We start from the raw sequence: 18,362 nt of genomic DNA, 5'->3' as shown, positions 1-18,362 counted from the left end.
CACACCACACATGTCAAAATAACTAGAAGTGAATCACAGTCTTAACTGCAAACACCAAAACTAAAACTAAATAGGTGAAAACATACATGCATTAGAAATAAGCAACAATTTCTTAGGCTATAAAAGACACTAGCCATACAATAAAAACTTGACAAATGAATTTCATCAACCTGAACAACCTGTGCTCATCAAAAGGCTCCATTAAGAAAATGAAAAGGCAAATCATAAAAAGAAAGAAAATATTTGTAATACATCTGTCTGACAAATGACTTGTATCCAGAATATATAAAGAATTCTTACAAAGACAGTATGGAGATTCCTCAAAAAATTGGGAGTAGAACTCCCATATGGCCCAGCAACCCCGCTACTTGGCGTATATCCTGAGGAAACCAAAATTGAAAAAGGCACACGTACCCCAATGTTCACTGCAGCACTATTTACAATAGCTAGGACATGGAAGCAACCTAGATGTCCATCATCAGATGAATGGATAAAGAAGCTGTGGTACATATATACCATGGAATATTACTCAGCCATAAAAAGGAATACATTTGAGTCAGTTCTAGTGAGGAGGATGACCCTAGAGCCTAGTATACAGAGTGAAGTAAGTCAGAAAGAGAAAAACAAATATTGTATAGTAACACATATATATGGAATCTAGAAAGATGGTACAGATGAACCTATTTACAGGGCAATAGTGGAGACACAGATATAGAGAACAGACTTATGAACACAGGTCAGCAGTGGGGGAGGAAGGAGAGGTTGGGACGAATGGAGAGAGTAACATGGAAGCATATATACTACCACGTGTAAAACAGATAACCAATGGGAATTTACTATATGACTCAGGGAACTCAAACTGGAGCTCTGTAACAACCTAGAGGAGTGGGAAGTGGGGGGAGGGGGTCTGGGAAGGAGGTTAAAGAGGGAGGGGACACATGCATACCTATGACTGACTCGTGCTGATGTAGGCAGAGGTCAACACAATATTGTGAAGCACTTTTCCTTCAGTTAAAGGTAAGTTAAAAAGAAAAAAAGAATTCCTACAAATCAAATAAGAAAAAAAGACAAGTGATCTAATAAAAACAATTTTTTGAGGAAAGACTAAAGTAAGTACTCTACTGTTATTCAAATAGAAAAAAGCACATGGGAAAGTGCTCATCATCACCTGTCATCAGGGAAATGCAAATTAATTTCACGGTGAGATATCACCATGCCCCACCAGAAGGGCTACAATGTAAAAGACTGACAGTACTAAGTGTTGACAAGAATGCTGAGCAAACAAATCTCATATAGTGTTGGTGGAAGCATAAAATTTTACAACTGCTTTGGAAAACTGCTTGGCATTTTCTTATGAAGTTGAACATACATTTGCCCTATGACCCAACAATGGCACTCCTAGGGGGTCTACCCAAGAGAAAACATTTGTCCTCACAAAGACCTGGTCACAAAAGTCTATAGAAGCCCTGTTCATAATAGTTCAAAATTGAAAAAAAAAAAAACCAAGTGGCCATCAACAGGAGAATGAATAAATGAAGTGTGGTATAGCCATAATATGAAACAAAAAGGAATGAATTACTGACGTAACCAATGATATGGATGTATCTCAAAATAAGCCAAGCAGAAAAGGCTGCTTTCGATGAAGTTGAACTAGTTCATAGGCAGAAACTAGTCTATGAAGTTGAAGTAGTGATAATCTCTGGGGCTCTGGGTTGAGAGGGTGGGTATTAGTTTGCTTGAGCTGCCATGACAAAATACCATAGAAACAACAACAAAAATTATTATCTCATAGTTTTGGAGGTTAAAGTCTGAGATTCACGTGTCAGCAGGGCTGATTTCTCCTGAGGCCTTTTCCATGGCTTGGAGATGACAGTCTTCTCTCTGCATCCTTACATGGTGTTTCATCTATTTGTGTGTGTCTATATCCTAATCTCTTCTTCTTATAAAGACACCAGTCATATTGGATTAAGGTTACCACTTGCAAGACCTCATTTTAATTTAATTATACCTCTATAAAGACTCAATCTCCAAATATAGTAACATTCTGAGGTACTGAAGATTAGGATTTTTAACATGCAAATTCTGTGGGACACAATACAGCCCATAATCCTCCTTAAGAATGAGAATGAGGCAAGGATATCTGCTTTTACTATTCTTATTCATCAGAGTGGTAGACTCCTTAGCCAGCACAGTAAATGCAAGGAGCTAAAATGCATACATAACAGAATGGGAGAAATAAGAATGCCCATATTTACAGATGACATGATTGTCAACAAAGAAAATTCCAAGAATCTACATCATACTCAATGGTGAAAAGCTGAAAGCATTTACTCTAAGATCAGGAACAAGACAAGGATGCCCATTCTCACTACTTTTGGGCAACACAGTATTGGAAGTCCTAGCCACAGCAATCAGAAAAGAAAAAGAAACAAAATGAAGCCAAACTGCAGAGAAAGAAGTAAAGCTGTCACTGTTTACAGATGACATGATACTATATATAGTAAGTCCCCTACTTACAAATAGTCAAGTTGGAAACTTTCAAAGATATGAATGTGCATTCCATTGACACCAGGGGTGAATTAAAGTGCAACTTGCCCTCCACCTCTTATTGCTGGTGATCCTTCAGCCCTACCATCTCCCCTCCTCCTCTACCTCCTCCAGTCAATAATTCTTCTTGTCTGTTCACTTGATGCTAGACCAAGTATGCTAGCTGTTATACTGTACTTTTCAGTTACTGTAAGATTTTAAAATGTTTTCTTTGCCTTGTGTGTTTATTTTCATGTATCACTTATGTGAAAAGTATTATAAACTTATTACAGTACAGTACTATATAGCCCATTGTGTCAGTTGGGAGCCAACTAAAATAAACACACAAAGAAAACATTTTTAAAACAGAAAAAGAGACACAGATGTACAGAACAGACTTTTGGACTCTGTGAGAGAAGGTGAGGGTGGGATGTTCTGAGAGAATAGCATTGAAACAAGTATACTATCAAGGGTGAAACAGATCACCAGCCTAGGTTGGATGCATGAGACAAGTGCTCAGGGCTGGTGCACTGGGAAGACCCAGAAGGATGGGATGGGGAGGGAGGCAGGAGGGGGGATCGGGATGGGGACCACATGTAAATCCATGGCTGATTCATGTCAATATATGGCAAAAACCACTACAATATTGTAAAGTAATTAGCCTCCAACTAATAAAAATAAATGGAAAAAAAAGAAAACATTTTTAATCTCACAGTAACTGAAAAGTACATACAACAGCTAGCATACTTGGTCTAGCATCAAGTGAACAGACAAGAAGAATTGCTGACTGGAGGAGGTAGAGGAGGTGGGAGATGGTAGGGCTGAAGGATCACCAGCAATAGGAGATGGAGGGCAAGTTGCACTTTAATTCACCCCTGATGTCAATGGAATACACATTCATATCTTTGAAAGTTTCCAACTTGACTATTCGTATGTAGGGGACTTACTATATATAGTATCATGTCATCTGTAAACAGTGACAGCTTTACTTCTTTCTCTCCAGTTTGAATTTATTTTGTTTCTTTTTCTTTTCTGATTGCTATGGCTAGGACTTCCAATACTGTGTTGCCCAAAAGTAGTGAGAATGGGCATCCTTGTCTTGTTCCTGATCTTAGAGTAAATGCTTTCAGCTTTTCACCATTGAGTATGATATAGAAAACTAAGCTAATTGCATCTGGTCCCATCACATTATGGCAAATAGATGGGGAAACAATGGAAACAGTGACAGACTTTATTTTTGGCGGGGGGGGGGGGGGGCCAAAATCACTGCAGATGGTGACTGCAACCATGAAATTAAAAGATGCTTACTCCTTGGAAGAAAAGTTATGACCAACTTAGACAACATATTAAAAAGCAGAGACATTACTTTGCCAACAAAGGTCCATCTAGTCAAAGCTATGGTTTTTCCAGTAATCATGTATGGATGTGAAAGTTGGACTATAAAGAAAGTGGAGTGCTGAAGAACTGATGCTTTTGAGCTGTGGTGTTGGAGAAGACTCTTGAGAGTCCCTTGGAATGCAAGGAGATCCAACCAGTCCATCCTAAAGGAGATCAGTCCTTTGTTGAAGCTGAAACTCCAATACTTTGGCCACATGATGGGAAGAACTGACTCATTGGAAAAGACCCTGATGCTGGGAAAGACTGAAGGCAGGAGGAGAAGGGGTCGACAGAGGATGAGATGGTTGGATGACATCACTGACTCAATGGACATGAGATTGAGCAAGCTCCGGGAATTGGTGATGGACAGGGAAGCCTAGCGTGCTAGAGTTCATGGGGTCACAAAGAGTCGGACAAAACTGAATGACTGAACTGAACTGAGGCTAACTTTGTTGGACTTATGAATAAACTGGACTTATGAACATACTCTCAGAATGGAGTTTGTTTGTATGTAGGAAACTTACTTTATAAAAAAATCCTAAAGATGACACCAAAAAGCTATTGGAACTAGTAAATGAATTCAGTAAAGTTGCTGGATATGGAATTAATATATAGGAATTGGTTGGATTCCTATACACTCACAGTGAACTATCAGAAAGAGAAATTAAGAAAACAAACCCATTTACAATTTCATTAAAAAGAATAAACACACCTAAGAGTAAATCTAAATAAGGAGGTAAAAGATTCATACTCAAAAAAACTCTAGACATTGATGAAAGAAATTGAAGGCAACACAAATGGAAAGATATACTGTGCTCATGGACTAGAAGAATTAATATTGTTAAAATAATCATTCTATTCAAGGCAATCTACACATTCACTGCAATCTCTATCAAGATATCAATGGCATTTTTCACAGAAAAAGAACAAATAATTCTAAAGTTTGTATGAAAACACAAAAGACCCTGAATAGCAAAAACAATCTTGAGAAACAACATAGTTGAAATTATCAAGTCCCCTGACTTCAGACTATACTACAAAGCTACAGTAATCAAAGCTGTGTGGTACAGGCACAGAAGCAGACACACAGAAGAATGGAACAGAATAGAGAGCCCAGAAATGAGCCCACACTTAAACGATCAATCCATCTAAGACAAAGGAGGCAAGAATATACAATGGGTAAAAGATAGCCCAATAAATGATGTTAGGAAAACTGGACAGCTAAGTGCAAAAGAACCAAAGTGAACTATGATACACCATATAGTAAAATAAATGCAAAATGGTCTAAAGGTTTAAATGTAAGACCTGAAATCATGTAAGTCCTAGAAGAAAACATAGACAGTATCCTCTTTGACATCAGTCTTAGAAGTACGTATTGGATATGTCTCCTCAAGCAAGAGAAACAAAAGCAAAAATAAGCCAAGGAAGTTGCATCAAATTAAAAAGCTTTCACACAGTGAAGGAAGCTATCCACAAAATGAAAATCTTGCCTGCTGAATGGGAGAAGATATTTGCAAACCATATATCTGATAAGGGGCTAGTATCCAAAACATACAAAAAAACTCAAAACTCAACATCACCCTGATTAAAAAAATGGAAAGAAGACTTGAATAGACTTTTTTTCTCCAAAGAAGACATATAGATGGTCAACAGACACATGAAAAGATGGTCAACATTACTAATCATCAGGGAAATGCAAGTAAAAACCACGAAGATATATTACCTCACATCTGTCAGAATGACTGTTATCAAAAAAGATAACAAATAACAACTGTTTTGAGGAGGATGTGGAGAAAAGGCAACCCTCATGATCTGCTGGTGAGAAGGTAAACTGGTGCAGCCACTATGGAAAACAGTAAAAAAAATTAAATATAGAACTACCATATCATCCAGCAATTCTACTCCTGGGCATTTTTCTGAGAAAAACAAAAACACTAATTTGGACACTCCTATGTTTACTGCAGCATTATTTATAATAGCCAAGATATGGAAGCAAATTAAATGTTCCATGATAGATGAATGGGTAAAGAAGATATGCTGTAGATAGACAGAGATATATACACAGATAGAGATATATACACAATGGAATAGATGTTGAGGCTGAAGCTCCAATACTTTGGCCACCTGATGCAAAGAGCTGACTCATTGGAAAAGACCCTGATGCTGGGAAAGATTGAGGGCAGGTGGAGAAGGGGATGACAGAGGATAAGATGGTTGGATGGCATCACCGACTCAATGGACATGGGTTTGGGTGGACCCCGGGAGTTGGTGATGGACAGGGAGGCCTGACATGCTGTGGTTCATGGAGTCGCAAAGAGTCGGATACGACTGAGCAACTGAAATGAACTGAACTGAACACATAAAATGAAAATTTTTCTTTAATCACTAAGTCATGTCTGCTCCATGGACTGCATCTCACCAGGCTTCCCTGTCCTTTACTATCTCCTAGAGTCTGTCCAAATTCATGTCCATTGAGTTGGTGATGTTATCTAACCATCTCATCCTCTGCCACCCTCTTCTCCTTTTGCCTTCAATCTTTACCAGCATCAGGGTCTTTTTCAATTAGTTGTCTCTTTACATCAGGTGGCCAAAGCACTGGAGCTTCAGCTATAGCTTCAGTCTTTCCAATGAATATTCAGGGTTGATTTCTTTTAGAATTGACTGGTGTGAACTCCTTGCTGTCCAAGGGACTCTCAAATGTCTTTTCCAGCAGCACAATTCAAAAGCATCAGTTCTTCAGTGCTCAGCCTTCTTTATGGTCCAACTCTCACATCCATACATGATTACCGGAAAAACCATAGCTTTGACTACATGGACCTTTGTTGGCAAAGTGATGTCTCTGCTTTTTAATATGCTGTCTAGGTTTGTCATAGCTATTCTTCCAAGGAGCAAGCATCTTTTAACTTCATGACTGCAGTCACCATGAATGGAATGCTACTCAGCCATAAAAAAGATGAAATCTTGCCATTTCCAGTAAATGTTTGGACTTTCAGGGTATTATGTGAAGTGAAATCATTTGGAAGGAGAGAAACACTGCGCAAGTGGGCCCTGTGGCTGTCTGTGCCTCTTCCACTCACTGGTCATGTGGGACCCACGTGCAGCAGGCCCTGGGGCACCTGTCAGGCCCCAAGGACAGGGCAAAGTGTCCAACACTATACTTCTTTCAACAAGTTGGGCAACTTTGCCAAGACAACTGGATGGGAGGCTGGGATGAGAATCCAAGAGGCTTTGGATAGGGGGGCAACTTTGTCAGCTTTCAGGCCCCAGTGACAAATTCTGAGGAATATTCCACTTATCAATAGACAAGACCCAGGAAAGGAAAAGGGAAATCTTTCCAGGCCCACATAAATCTCGCCACTTTGGGGTGGTGAGCTTTCTGGGAGTTTCCTTCTCTCAATGCTTCTCGGTAATCTAAATTTCTATGAAGAACATTTATTATATTTGCAATTGGGAGAAAAGCCAACCTATTTAAAAAATCAGCTAATAAAATCTCCACGCTCTTTCAAGATTCAAAATTTCCAGTCATTACAGAGTCAGAGCCAGCTGTCTCCATGTCTGTTTACATATGGAAATTTTAATTTCTACTTAGCTGTCCTAAATCTCTCTGAGGAAAAATGTGGTCAAGAAATCCCCAAAGAAGGGACTCTGAATTTAATTCTGCTTTCCGAGAACATGTTTTTACAAAAACTTTTCTAGATTGCTCTAAACTAAAAGTATGTTTTGTTCAAAGGCAGAAAATGTTTCCTAAACTTGAGTACTGCCTTGAACTTCACCCATTTTCACCATCAATCAGGCAGCTAGGAGGGTGAACAGGCCAGGACCTGTTCACAGGTCCTGAGAGGCCACATCCTGGCCAGGTGACAGTGGGACAACCCCGTCACCCCAACATGAGGCTACGGGGACTCCCTGGGAAAATTGTATGTCAGATGCCAAGGTGGAGGCAGTGAGCAGCTGATTAATCATCACTCACTTTACTTTCTTATTTATTTTTTAAAAGAAGACTTGCTCTAAAAATATTTGACAGTTTAATCATCTCAGCCAAGAGGAGCCTTTGGCATCGCACTGGAGAAGCAATCTCGGCCTCAAGCCCTTAGATGAAGTGGCATTTAAGAGCTTTCCAGACAGGACGGGATAATTACAGAGAGGCCCTGGCATAGGCTGCAGTGACATTCAAGCCTGAAGTGGAAGCAACCTCTTATCTTTAACAAAGAGCTCTGATGATCAAAACTGAAAGGAAAGTGCTGTGTCTGGACGCTTTTTTTTTTTTAACCCTGTAAGAAAAAAAAATGTCATTGTGTAAATAAAGAGCTACATGAAGGAGTAAGGCAATAAGAGTGGCCTGGCCCCCATCTTCAGGTCCAGGTGTCTGGATACAGAGTGATTCCAGCATTGTTCTGGCAACTGCACAGCCTCAAGCAGAACATGGCTGAGCGCAGAGAGATTCGGGTCTCCCCTGCATGCTCAGGCTCCACCTACATTAGAGGTGGCCTGGTGGAATTTGCAATCACTTGGAATCTTCCTTTCTTATTCAGTTTCTTCGCCTTTGCTCCTGATCAACCAAAGGCAGTTCATAACTCAACAGCTCGGCTTATTTAGATGGCTTCCTTTCAGGGCACTGATGTGCTGACAGCTCTGGGAGAAGATAGCTAGAGAGAACTGGAATCTACTCACAGTACCACTGTCATAGTGAAAAAAAAGGAGTGAAGTGAGGGAAGAATGAGGGGAGGGAAAGGGGAGAAGACCTAAGTGTCCCTTAGCAGAGGTCTGAAGCTGAGGGACGGGCCTTCCCTGGTGGCTCAGATGGTGAAGAATCTGCCTGCAATGCAGGAGACCTGGGTTCAAACCCTGGGTTGGGAAGATCCCCTGGAGGAGGACATGGCAACCCACTCCAGTATTCTTGCCTGGAGAATTCCCACGGACAGAGGAGCCTGGTGGGCTACAGTTCATGGGGTTGGACACCACCGAGCGACTAAGTAAAGCACGAAGCTGAGGGACAGTCTCAGGAAGCAATGTCGGGCTGGGAGCATCTGCCCATCCCTGCAATTAATTATTTTTAGGTAGCATAGTTTATTTTGCAGACAAGTTTTTGAAGCTTGGTTTAAGGCAGAGGATGATGGGGAGAATAGAGAACAGTTGCCCACTTTGCCATGGAAGCTCTTAGGCTCCTCATATATGTAGGGAGTGGGGAAGGTAGGGAGGACCTTCTCTGCAGCAGCTCCTGACTTTAGAAAGAAAGGCTACCATTTCGGTGGTTCCCGAGGATACTCCCTGCACATGATGCACACCCACAGGAGGACACAGCCAGACCCCCACCCACACCAGGGTTCCTTGACCAATCATCTAGGACAAAACAATAACAACCATGCTCTCCTGCACCCATTTTTGGAGAAGCAGCACAGGCGGTTGAAAAGTCACAGTCTGTTGACCAGGAGGCTCCAAGCTTATATCTAGAGGCCCGCAGTTTTATCCCATTTGCAGCCAGAGCAGCAGCTATGAGGGATCCTTTAGACGTGATGTTAAGAACATGGAAGTAGACAGCTATAATCCCACATCTGCATGGGATGCCAGTTTATTTTAGGATACTCTAAATTCAGCATAAGATGCATTCAACAAAAAATCCTAGCCTCTTCCAGCACAGTCCTCCTGGAATATTCTGAGATATAAAATTATGTACCAGGAGAACACAGGCCTTCCCTATTCATCTGTTCAAGCATATATCACTAGTAACTTTTCATTTTAAAATCCCCAAATGGATCTCTAGAAAGTCTGTTGGAATTCTCTCAAAACACACTAGACGGAGCTCTCACCCCCAAGCCAGGCCAAGGCGGAGTCATCCGCTCTCCTGCTCTCCCCTTTTCCCTTGTTCCTGCAGGGGACAGAGAGCTGGAAGGGACAGCCAGGAGGATGGACCCCCTCTGGGTGGGCCCCTTGGGTGTGTTTCTGGGTTCCACTCTTTAGACGAAAGAATACTCACAGGTTCTAATAAGTCATAAGAACCTGACCTGGCAGTGGGGAGAGGACTCCGACTAAACTGGCCAAATTGAGCTCGCAGGTGCAGAGCCCTCTGCTCTCCCCTGTCTTCTTTCAACACCCAGGTTCTTGGAAGGGTGGGCCCAAGTCCAGAACTCCCACAGAACTCGATCATGTGGCTTCACACTCCACCCTCTGATACGCTCACAAGTTCTGTCTGCGAATACAACCAGCTCTTCTGAAAGGTGGGAGAGAAGGAGAGAGGGAAAGGAGGAAGAAGAAAAAGGAGGGAACGGGAGAGAAAGGAGAAGGAGGGAAGTCAACTAGTTGGTTAGTAGTTGGGTAGCGGCTGACTGGGGGCTTCCCAGGTGGTCTTGGTGGTACAGAACCTGCCTGCCAATGCAGGAGACATAAGAGATGTGGGTTTGATCCCTGGGTCAGGAAGATCCCTTGGAGGAGGGCATGGCAACCCACTCCAGTATTCTTGCCTAGAGCATCCCATGGACAGAGGAGCCTGGTGGGCTACAGTCCACAGGGTCACAAAGAGTCAGACATGGCTGAAGCGACTGGGCATGCACACATGCCCATAGTGACTAGCTGGTCAGATAGTTGGACTCTAACAGGGATCTTGCCTGTGGCCCCAGGGCAGCAGATGGCTGCAGCCTCTCAGTGAGCATGGAATGAGGACAGGAGGACCACACTCCTTGGTAGCACATGGAGGGCATGGGTGCAGCAGTGTACACAGGGGGCGGGTTCTGGCCCAGAAGGGATGGCTGCTCGGTTCTTCCCAGACAGACTGCTGCAAACACAGGTGCCTCGCCTCTCACTGCTCACAGCTGGACCACGTAGACACCTGGTGGCCTTGGGTGGGCTGGGAATGCTGAGCTGTGGCTGTCCTGGATGTCCGGATGTCCCAGAGAAGGTGGATGCCCCCAAAACTGACCTGAAGCTATAGGACTGAGGCAGAACTGGTGCCCAAGAGCTCGGGTAGGGTGTCCCCTCAGTCCTGGCAGATGCTTCAGTCAGACAGACTGCATCTGCCGCAAAGTGCACCCCTCAGCTCCTTTCACACACACTAAGGACCACTGGATAGCGGGGAGAACTGAAGCACTGGTGGTGTGTGCTCCCCCCAGCCCCGATGGCAGGCAGATGTGTCCTGCTCTGAGCCCCCCAGACCTATGTGAGCTGGTCTGCTCCTGGTGCCTAGGGCAGGGCCAGGCCCCCCACAGCCCTGACTGAGGTCACTGAGTGAGCCACTAAGGGCCGGAGGATGAGCTGTCAAGATCCCCCAAAGGGCAGATAAGGAAACTGAGGCCCAGTCCAAGCTCTGCCTGATGGGGGTCTCTGTGCCAGCGGGATCCAGCCCAAGCTGGCTTGCCTGTCACCCTCTTGTCTGCACAGAGCAGGCCCTGCATCCAAAGACAGCTGGCCTTCAGCTGACCAACTGGCTAGACACAGGGAGGGAAAAGCCACAAAATAAGCCTGCACAGTATCACCTCTCATGAACAGCCTATCTGGGGTTGAGATGTGCTGCTTTCATTTGAATTGAGTCTGAGCACATGTGCACACAGACCCCCCACACCGACTCATTCTTTTTACTTCAAGCTAATTCAAGCAGTGATGCTGCATCCCCCAGTCACCCTAGAAACCCACAACGACAGCTTAAACCTTCTCACTGTCCGGATTCCTAGACGTAGACAAGGAACACACCACCAAAGAGCCAGGGACAGCCTGGGGTCACCAAGAACCTGGGAATAAGCACTTTACACTCTCTTTAAAGCAAAAAATCCCCTTATCCACATTTATCTGAAGGGCTGGTTTTCCTAATGTTAAAAAAAAGTGAGAAAGAGAAAGAAATAATAAGACAACTCTGGAACCTAAAATGCAGATTACTAAGTGACAGAAGCCAATCTGAAAATGTTACATACTGTGTGAGTCCAATAGTGTGACACTCTGGAAAAATCACTGGAGTTAGGACTTGCCAGGGTTTAAGGGAGGAGGGATGAATAGGTGGAGTACAAAGGATTTTTAGAGCAGTGAAACTACACTGTATGATACTATAAAGGTGGATACCTGCTATTTGTCCAAGCTCAGAGCATGTACACACCTAGCGTGAACCCTAATGCAAAACGTGGACTCTGGGTGATTATGATGTGTCGAAGTAGGTTCATCAGTTGTAACAGACACAGCACCCTGGTGAGGGATGCTGATAATGGGGGAGGTAGGGAGAAGCGGCAGGGGAGTTATATGAGAAATCTCTGTACCTTCCCCTCAGTTTTGCTGTGAACCTAAAACTAAAATAACAATAATAAAGTCTACTTAAAAAAAAAAAAAAGACAATCCTGACATGTGAAATCCCTGTTATCATGGCAACCTCATGCAGGGGTATTTCTAAAGCACCCAGTCTATTCTCTTCCCATCCATTTAAAAAGGGGAAAAAAAAAGAAAGAGTGGGGTGAGGGTGAGGGAAATCCAGAATTAAACAAGGCCCCATCACAGAGCCCAACATCCTGCATTTGTTCAAAAAATACTCTGGACAATTTTGTTCAAGAGCCAGGGACCCCTCAGCAAAGCCAGCCCAGGTTGTCAGCCTAGACCCTGGTATGCTCAAATGGAGGTAGACCCCCTCCTCCAGCCACACGGCAGACACACTCCAACCCCAGCCCAACAACCCTGGAGAATAAACAGCACCCAAGGAACCCAGGGAAGTGACACCCAGGTTTTCATCACCACCCGAAATGAGAAAATCTCTCCCCTTTTCAGACATTGGTCTACTCACCGCCTTCCCTTGGCGAGGAAACCCATGAAACTCGCAAACAAGCAGAACCAGGGGGTACCCACAGGCCTGGGCAGCCCCACTGGCCACTCCTGCCTGGGACAGCTTGCTGCCTGAGACCCCAGGCGGGTCACCAAGGAGCAGGATGCCACCCCAGTCTCCCACGCTGGGGCGCCGCAGGCCTCCTCCCTCTGGGCACGCTGTGCTGTGGGCAGTTAGTCCAGGGTGAGGCTGGCAGGAACCCCAGGAGCTCAGGGCTGGTGGTCTGGAGTGGCCCTGCCTCCCCGTTCCAGGCCTCGAGGGGCCCCAGTGGCACCCACGGCGGCCTCTTTTCTTCTCTGTCTAATCTCACAGCTGCAGGGAGACGCTGAGCCCTGACAAAGCCCGCCTGCTCCTTCAGAGCCAGCAGGAGGGGTGAGGGGAGTGCAGCCCGCAGCCCGCAGCCTGGGATGCCGACTGTCACCATGGCAACAGGAAGGGTGGGGGAGGGTGGGTGACGAGTTGGTGGGACCTGTAGGGCCAGGGAGAGTCTACAACCATGGGCCAAGGAGGAGGCCCCGGCAGGCTGTGAAGGGCCTTGTTTCTTGTTCTGAACACCTCTGCCACCCACCTTCTCTCTTGCAGACTTTTTTAGAAGCTTCTGTGGCAACAGGGCATTTAAAATGCTTCATCACCACAATGATGTAGTGTGCGGACACTTAACACATGCCCACAAGGAATACTCATCTGCTTAAAGAGTCCTTTGTTTGGAGACTATGAGTGTGGGGGGGGCGTGTCTCTCACATTCAGGCTCACCCCCACACCCACATTTTACGCTCATACATGCCTGCACCCCTCATTTGGAGAGTGCTAACTGAAACCTGGATCCTCAGGGTATGTCAGCTCCCCTGAGCCCTGTCTGTGAATGTGACACAGACTTACTTGTTTCCTGCTGTACACCTCTAAGGTGAGTAAGGTGAATATGGTTATCATGGAGTTTTCTGCCAAGGTCACCAAGGAGCTATGGGCCCCGCTGAGGTCATTTCCTCTCTAAGTGATAAGCCTGAGCCGAATGCCTGCGTCACATACTTTTGAAAGCGCCAAAACCACAACTGGCCAGCACTGAGCAGGCCTAGGGCATGGGTGTGAAGCAGAAAGCTGCCCAGGCCAGCCGTCTTTCCTGGCCCAGGACCCCAACGCCTTGAGCAGTGGCGTCTCAGCTTCCCACTGGACCTGAGTGTCCTTCATTCCTCTGCTCACGGTCTCATTAAACATCTTCATAATTCAATGTCTGCAGGCCTACAAATGCCCACTGAAGTCCCCTTGGGGAGGGGCCTGGGAGGACACAGAGGGTTGGAAACCTCAAAGTCTTCACTTCTCACTCTATGAATTTATCTATACATGTACACTTGTGGTAGCATTAAAACAACTTGTAAAGAGAATGTGCTAATATGTTCCTCAGGGCATTCAGGAAGGAGGGGATGTATGTATACCTGTGGCAGATTCATGATGATGTGTGGCAGAGGCCACAGAATACTGTAGAGCAATTGTCCTCCAATAATTGTATTTTGTGCTAAAGTTCTCAATATTGTACAATTATAATCTTTGATAATTGTTAGTAACTCAAGAACAATTATGTTTTATGTGTATTTTTCAATTGTCATCACCAATAGAATGATACTCAGAAAAAAAAAGAAAAGGTTTAGTTATTGGTAATGAAAAATTTTAGGTTGATACATAAGTCCTCAATGGAAGTTCAAAGAGAGGCAAAGAATAAATTTGTAGCATGTTGTAAATATTAGAATTTTAAAATTAAAATGTTACATCACTTTAATAAGGTAATTCATAGAGTACACTTACTATAGCAATTTGATATGTTGTTGTTCAGTCGCTCAGTCATATCCAACTCTTTGCGACCCCCGCAACCCCATGGACTGCAGCATGCCAGGTTTCCCAGCCCTTCACCATCTCCTGGAGCTTGCTCAAACTCATGTCCATTGAGTTGGTGATGCCATCCAACAATTTTGTCCTCTGTCATCCCCTTCTCCTCCTGCCTTCAATCTTTCCCAGCATCAGGGTCTTTTCTAATGAGTTGGCTCTTTGTATTAGGTGGCCAAAGTATTGGAGCTTCAGATTCAGCATCAGTCCTTCCAATGAATATATATTATGATTAACTGATTTGTTCTCCTTGAAGTCCAAGGGACTCAGTGTACGGCTTTACCTTATCCAGAGAGATATACTTTAATCTAGATCAGAAAGTCAAGGAAAAAAATAAAATTAAAAAAAAAAAAAGAAAAAAAACAGAAAGTCAAGGAAAGATCCAGACATCATGACAATCTGGGGAAGATTCAGGAGAAATAACAAAAGAATTATGGGATCCCAAAAAGGGAAAAAGCATTAGTGAGCAGTTTGGCAAAATTTGGAAGAGATCTGGTGACATGTTTTCACTATGAACTTGAAGGATGACAAGTGCAGCTTCAGCTACTGAAATTCAATCCTCTGAGACTATGATGTTTAAAACCTGGAGCAACTCTTCCTTGGAAAAAACAGATTCCAAATCTCAATTTTGGACACTTCCTTCACTTAGCCAAGAAGAGCATCTATGGACAAAGAATCCGACTTAGACCCTGCCCTGATGTCCCCAAGCTCCAGATTTCATCTGTACCTGCAGAGGACCTGGGGACTTGAACCTGAGGGCTGCCAATTCCACCTGATTTCCAGCTGCCAGCCTTTCATCCCTGCAGCCCAGGGCAGCTCAACCCAGCACAGACCCCTGAGCACACCTTCCTTGTCCTGAAAATACAAAATGTGCCTGAAGTTGTGGCACCAGAAAGAAAGGAAATGCTCAAACAAACAAAATAGACTGTCAATAGAAATCAGGACTTGACGTGGAGGAGCTCCTACTTGCCACAGCTGGAATAATTTGAGCAACAAAATAAATGACATTTAGGTCTTTAATCCGTCTTGATTTTATCTTTCTTCATAGTGTTAGGAGGTGTCCTAATTTCATTCTTTTGCACTTAGTTATCCAGTTCTTCTAGCATGACTTATTGAAGAGACTATTTTTTTCCCATTGTATATTCTTGCCTCCTTTGTCAAAGGTAAGGTGCACATATGTGTACAGTGTGTTTATCTCCAGGCTCTCTATCTATTGGGGTATACTTCTATTTTTGTGACAGTACCATACTGTCTTGATGACTGTAGCTTTGTAGTATTGAAATCAGGTGAGTTGACTCCTCTAGCTCCATCCTTCTTTCTCAGGATTGCTTTTGTTTCCATACGAATTGTGGAATTTTTTGTTTCAGTTCTGTGAAAGATGCCATTGATAATTTGATAGGGATTGCACTGAATCTGTATATTGCTTTTGGTAGTATAGTCATTTTCACAATATTGATTCTTCCAACCCAGGAGCATGGAATATCCCTCCATCTGTTTATGTAATCTTTGATTTCTTTCATCAGTGGCTTATAGTTTTCTGCATATAGCTCTTTTGTCTCCTTAGGTAGGTTTATTCCTAGGTATTTTATTCTTTTAGTTGCAATGGTAAATGGGATTGATTCCTTTATTTCTCTTTCTGATTTCTCATTGTCAGTATATAGGAATGCAAGTGATTTCTGTGTACTGATTTTGTATCCTGTGACTTTACTAAATTCACTGGTTAGTTCTAGTGATTTTCTGATAGTATCTTTAGGGTTTTCTATGTACAGTATCATGTCATCTACAAATAGTGAGAGTTTTACTTCTTCCTTTCCAATCTGGATTCCTTTTATTTCTTTCTCTTCTCTGATTGCCATAGTTAGGACTTCCAGAACTATGTTGAATACAAATGGCAAGAGAGGACATCCTTGCCTTGTTCCTGATCTTAGAGGGAATGCTTTCAGTTTCTCACCATTGAGAATAATGTTTGCTGTGGGTTTGTTGTATATGGCCTTTATTATGTTAAGGTAGGTTCCTTCTATGTTCATTTTTTTCCTTTTAAATTAATTAATTTATTTTAATTGGAGGCTAATTACTTTACAATATTGTAGTGGTTTTTGTCATACATGACAAAATTGACATGAATTGTCCATGGCTGTACACGTGTTCCCCATCCTGAACCCCCGTCCCACCTCCCTCCCCATCCCATCCCTCAGGGTCATCCCAGTGCACCAGCCCTGAGCACCCTGTCTCATGCATCAAACCTTGACTGGCGATCTGTTTCACATATGATAATATACGTTTCAATGCTATTCTCTCAAATCATCCCACCCTTGCCTTTTCCAACAGAGTCCAAAAGACTATTCTTCACATCTGTGTCTCTTTTGCTGTCTCACATATAGGGTCATTGTTACCATCTTTCTAAACTCCATATATATGCGTTAGTATACTGTATTGGTGTTTTTCTTTCTGACTTACTTCACTCTGTATAATAGGCTCTAGTTTCATCCACCTTATTAGAACTGATTCAAATACATTATTTTTAATGGCTGAGTAATATTCCACTGTGTATATGTATCACAGCTTTTTTATCCATTCATCTGCTGACGGATGTCTAGGTTGCTTCTGTGTCCTGGCTATTGTAAGCAGTGCTGTGATGAACATTAGGGTACACGTGTCTCTTTCAATTCTGGTTTGAAACCAGATTGTCAATTCTGGTTTCCTCGGTGTGTATGCCCAGCAGTGGGATTGCTGGGTCATATGGCAGTTCTATTTCCAGTTTTTTAAGGAATCTCCACACTGTTCTCCATAGTGACTGTACTAGTTTGCATTCCCACCAACAGTGTAACAGGGTTCCCTTTACTCCACACCCTCTCCAGCATTTATTGTTTGTAGACTTTTTGATAGCAGCCATTCTGACTGGCATGAGATGGTACCTTGTTGTGGTTTTGATTTGCATTTCTCAGATAATGAGTGATGTTGAGCATGTTTTCATGTGTTTGTTAGCCATCTTTATGTCTTCTTTGGAGAAATGTCTGTTTAGTTCTTTGGCCCATTTTTTGATTGGGTCATTTATTTTTCTGGAATTGAGCTACAGGAGCTGCTTGTATATTTTGGAGATTAATTCTTTGTGAGTTGCTTCATTTGCTATTATTTTCTCCCATTCTGAAGGCTGTCTTTTCACCTTGCTTATAGTTTCCATCATTGTGCAAAAGCTTTTAAGTTTAATTAGGTCCCATTTGTTTATTTTTGCTTTTATTTCCATTACTCTGGGAGGTGGGTCATAGAGGATCCTGCTGTGATTTATGTCAGAGAGTGTTATGCCTATGTTTTCCTCTAGGAGTTTTTAGTTTCTGGTCTTATGTTTAGATCTTTAATACATTTTGAGTTTATTTTTGTGTATGGTGTTAGAAAATGTTCGAGTTTCATTCTTTTACAAGTGGTTGACCAGTTTTCCCAGCACCACTTATTAAAGAGATTGTCTTTTTTCCGTTGTATATTCTTGCCTCCTTTGTCAAAGATAAGGTATCCCTAGGTGCGTGGATCTATCTCTGGGCTTTCTATTTTATTCCATTGATCTATATTTCTGTCTTTGTGCCAGTACCATACTGTCTTGATGACTGTGGCTTTGTAGTAGAGTCTGAAGTCAGGCAGGTTGATTCCTCCAGTTCCATTCTTCTTTCTCAAGATTGCTTTGGCTATTCAAGGTTTTTTGTATTTCCATACAAATTGTGAAATTATTTGTTCTAGTTCTCTGAAAAATACTGTTGGTAGCTTGGTAGGGATTTATGCCCATTTTTTGAAGAATTTTTTTTTT

The 18,362-nt window shown here is 43.0% G+C and overlaps 1 protein-coding gene across 4 annotated transcripts in view; it reads right to left on the bottom strand.

Annotated features, from left to right (window-relative positions):
• Nucleotides 1-13,049, bottom strand: part of FGD3 (FYVE, RhoGEF and PH domain containing 3) — a 61,912-nt gene extending 48,863 nt beyond the window's left edge. For 3 of the 4 annotated variants that reach the window (XM_043453171.1, XM_043453169.1, XM_043453173.1), the window contains exon 1: nucleotides 12,653-13,048. The gene's annotated coding sequence lies outside the window, so the exon portion shown is untranslated. Of the gene's footprint in view, nucleotides 1-12,652 lie in introns of all 4 variants that reach the window. The other variant, XM_043453172.1, reaches the window with a different exon arrangement.
• Nucleotides 13,050-18,362: the final 5,313 nt, after the last annotated feature.

This window comes from Cervus canadensis, chromosome 30 (genome assembly GCF_019320065.1).
Source record: "Cervus canadensis isolate Bull #8, Minnesota chromosome 30, ASM1932006v1, whole genome shotgun sequence".
NCBI lineage: Eukaryota > Metazoa > Chordata > Mammalia > Artiodactyla > Cervidae > Cervus > Cervus canadensis.
The sequence above is the reverse complement of the archived record's forward strand: the minus strand, read 5'-3'. Positions and strand labels throughout refer to the sequence as shown.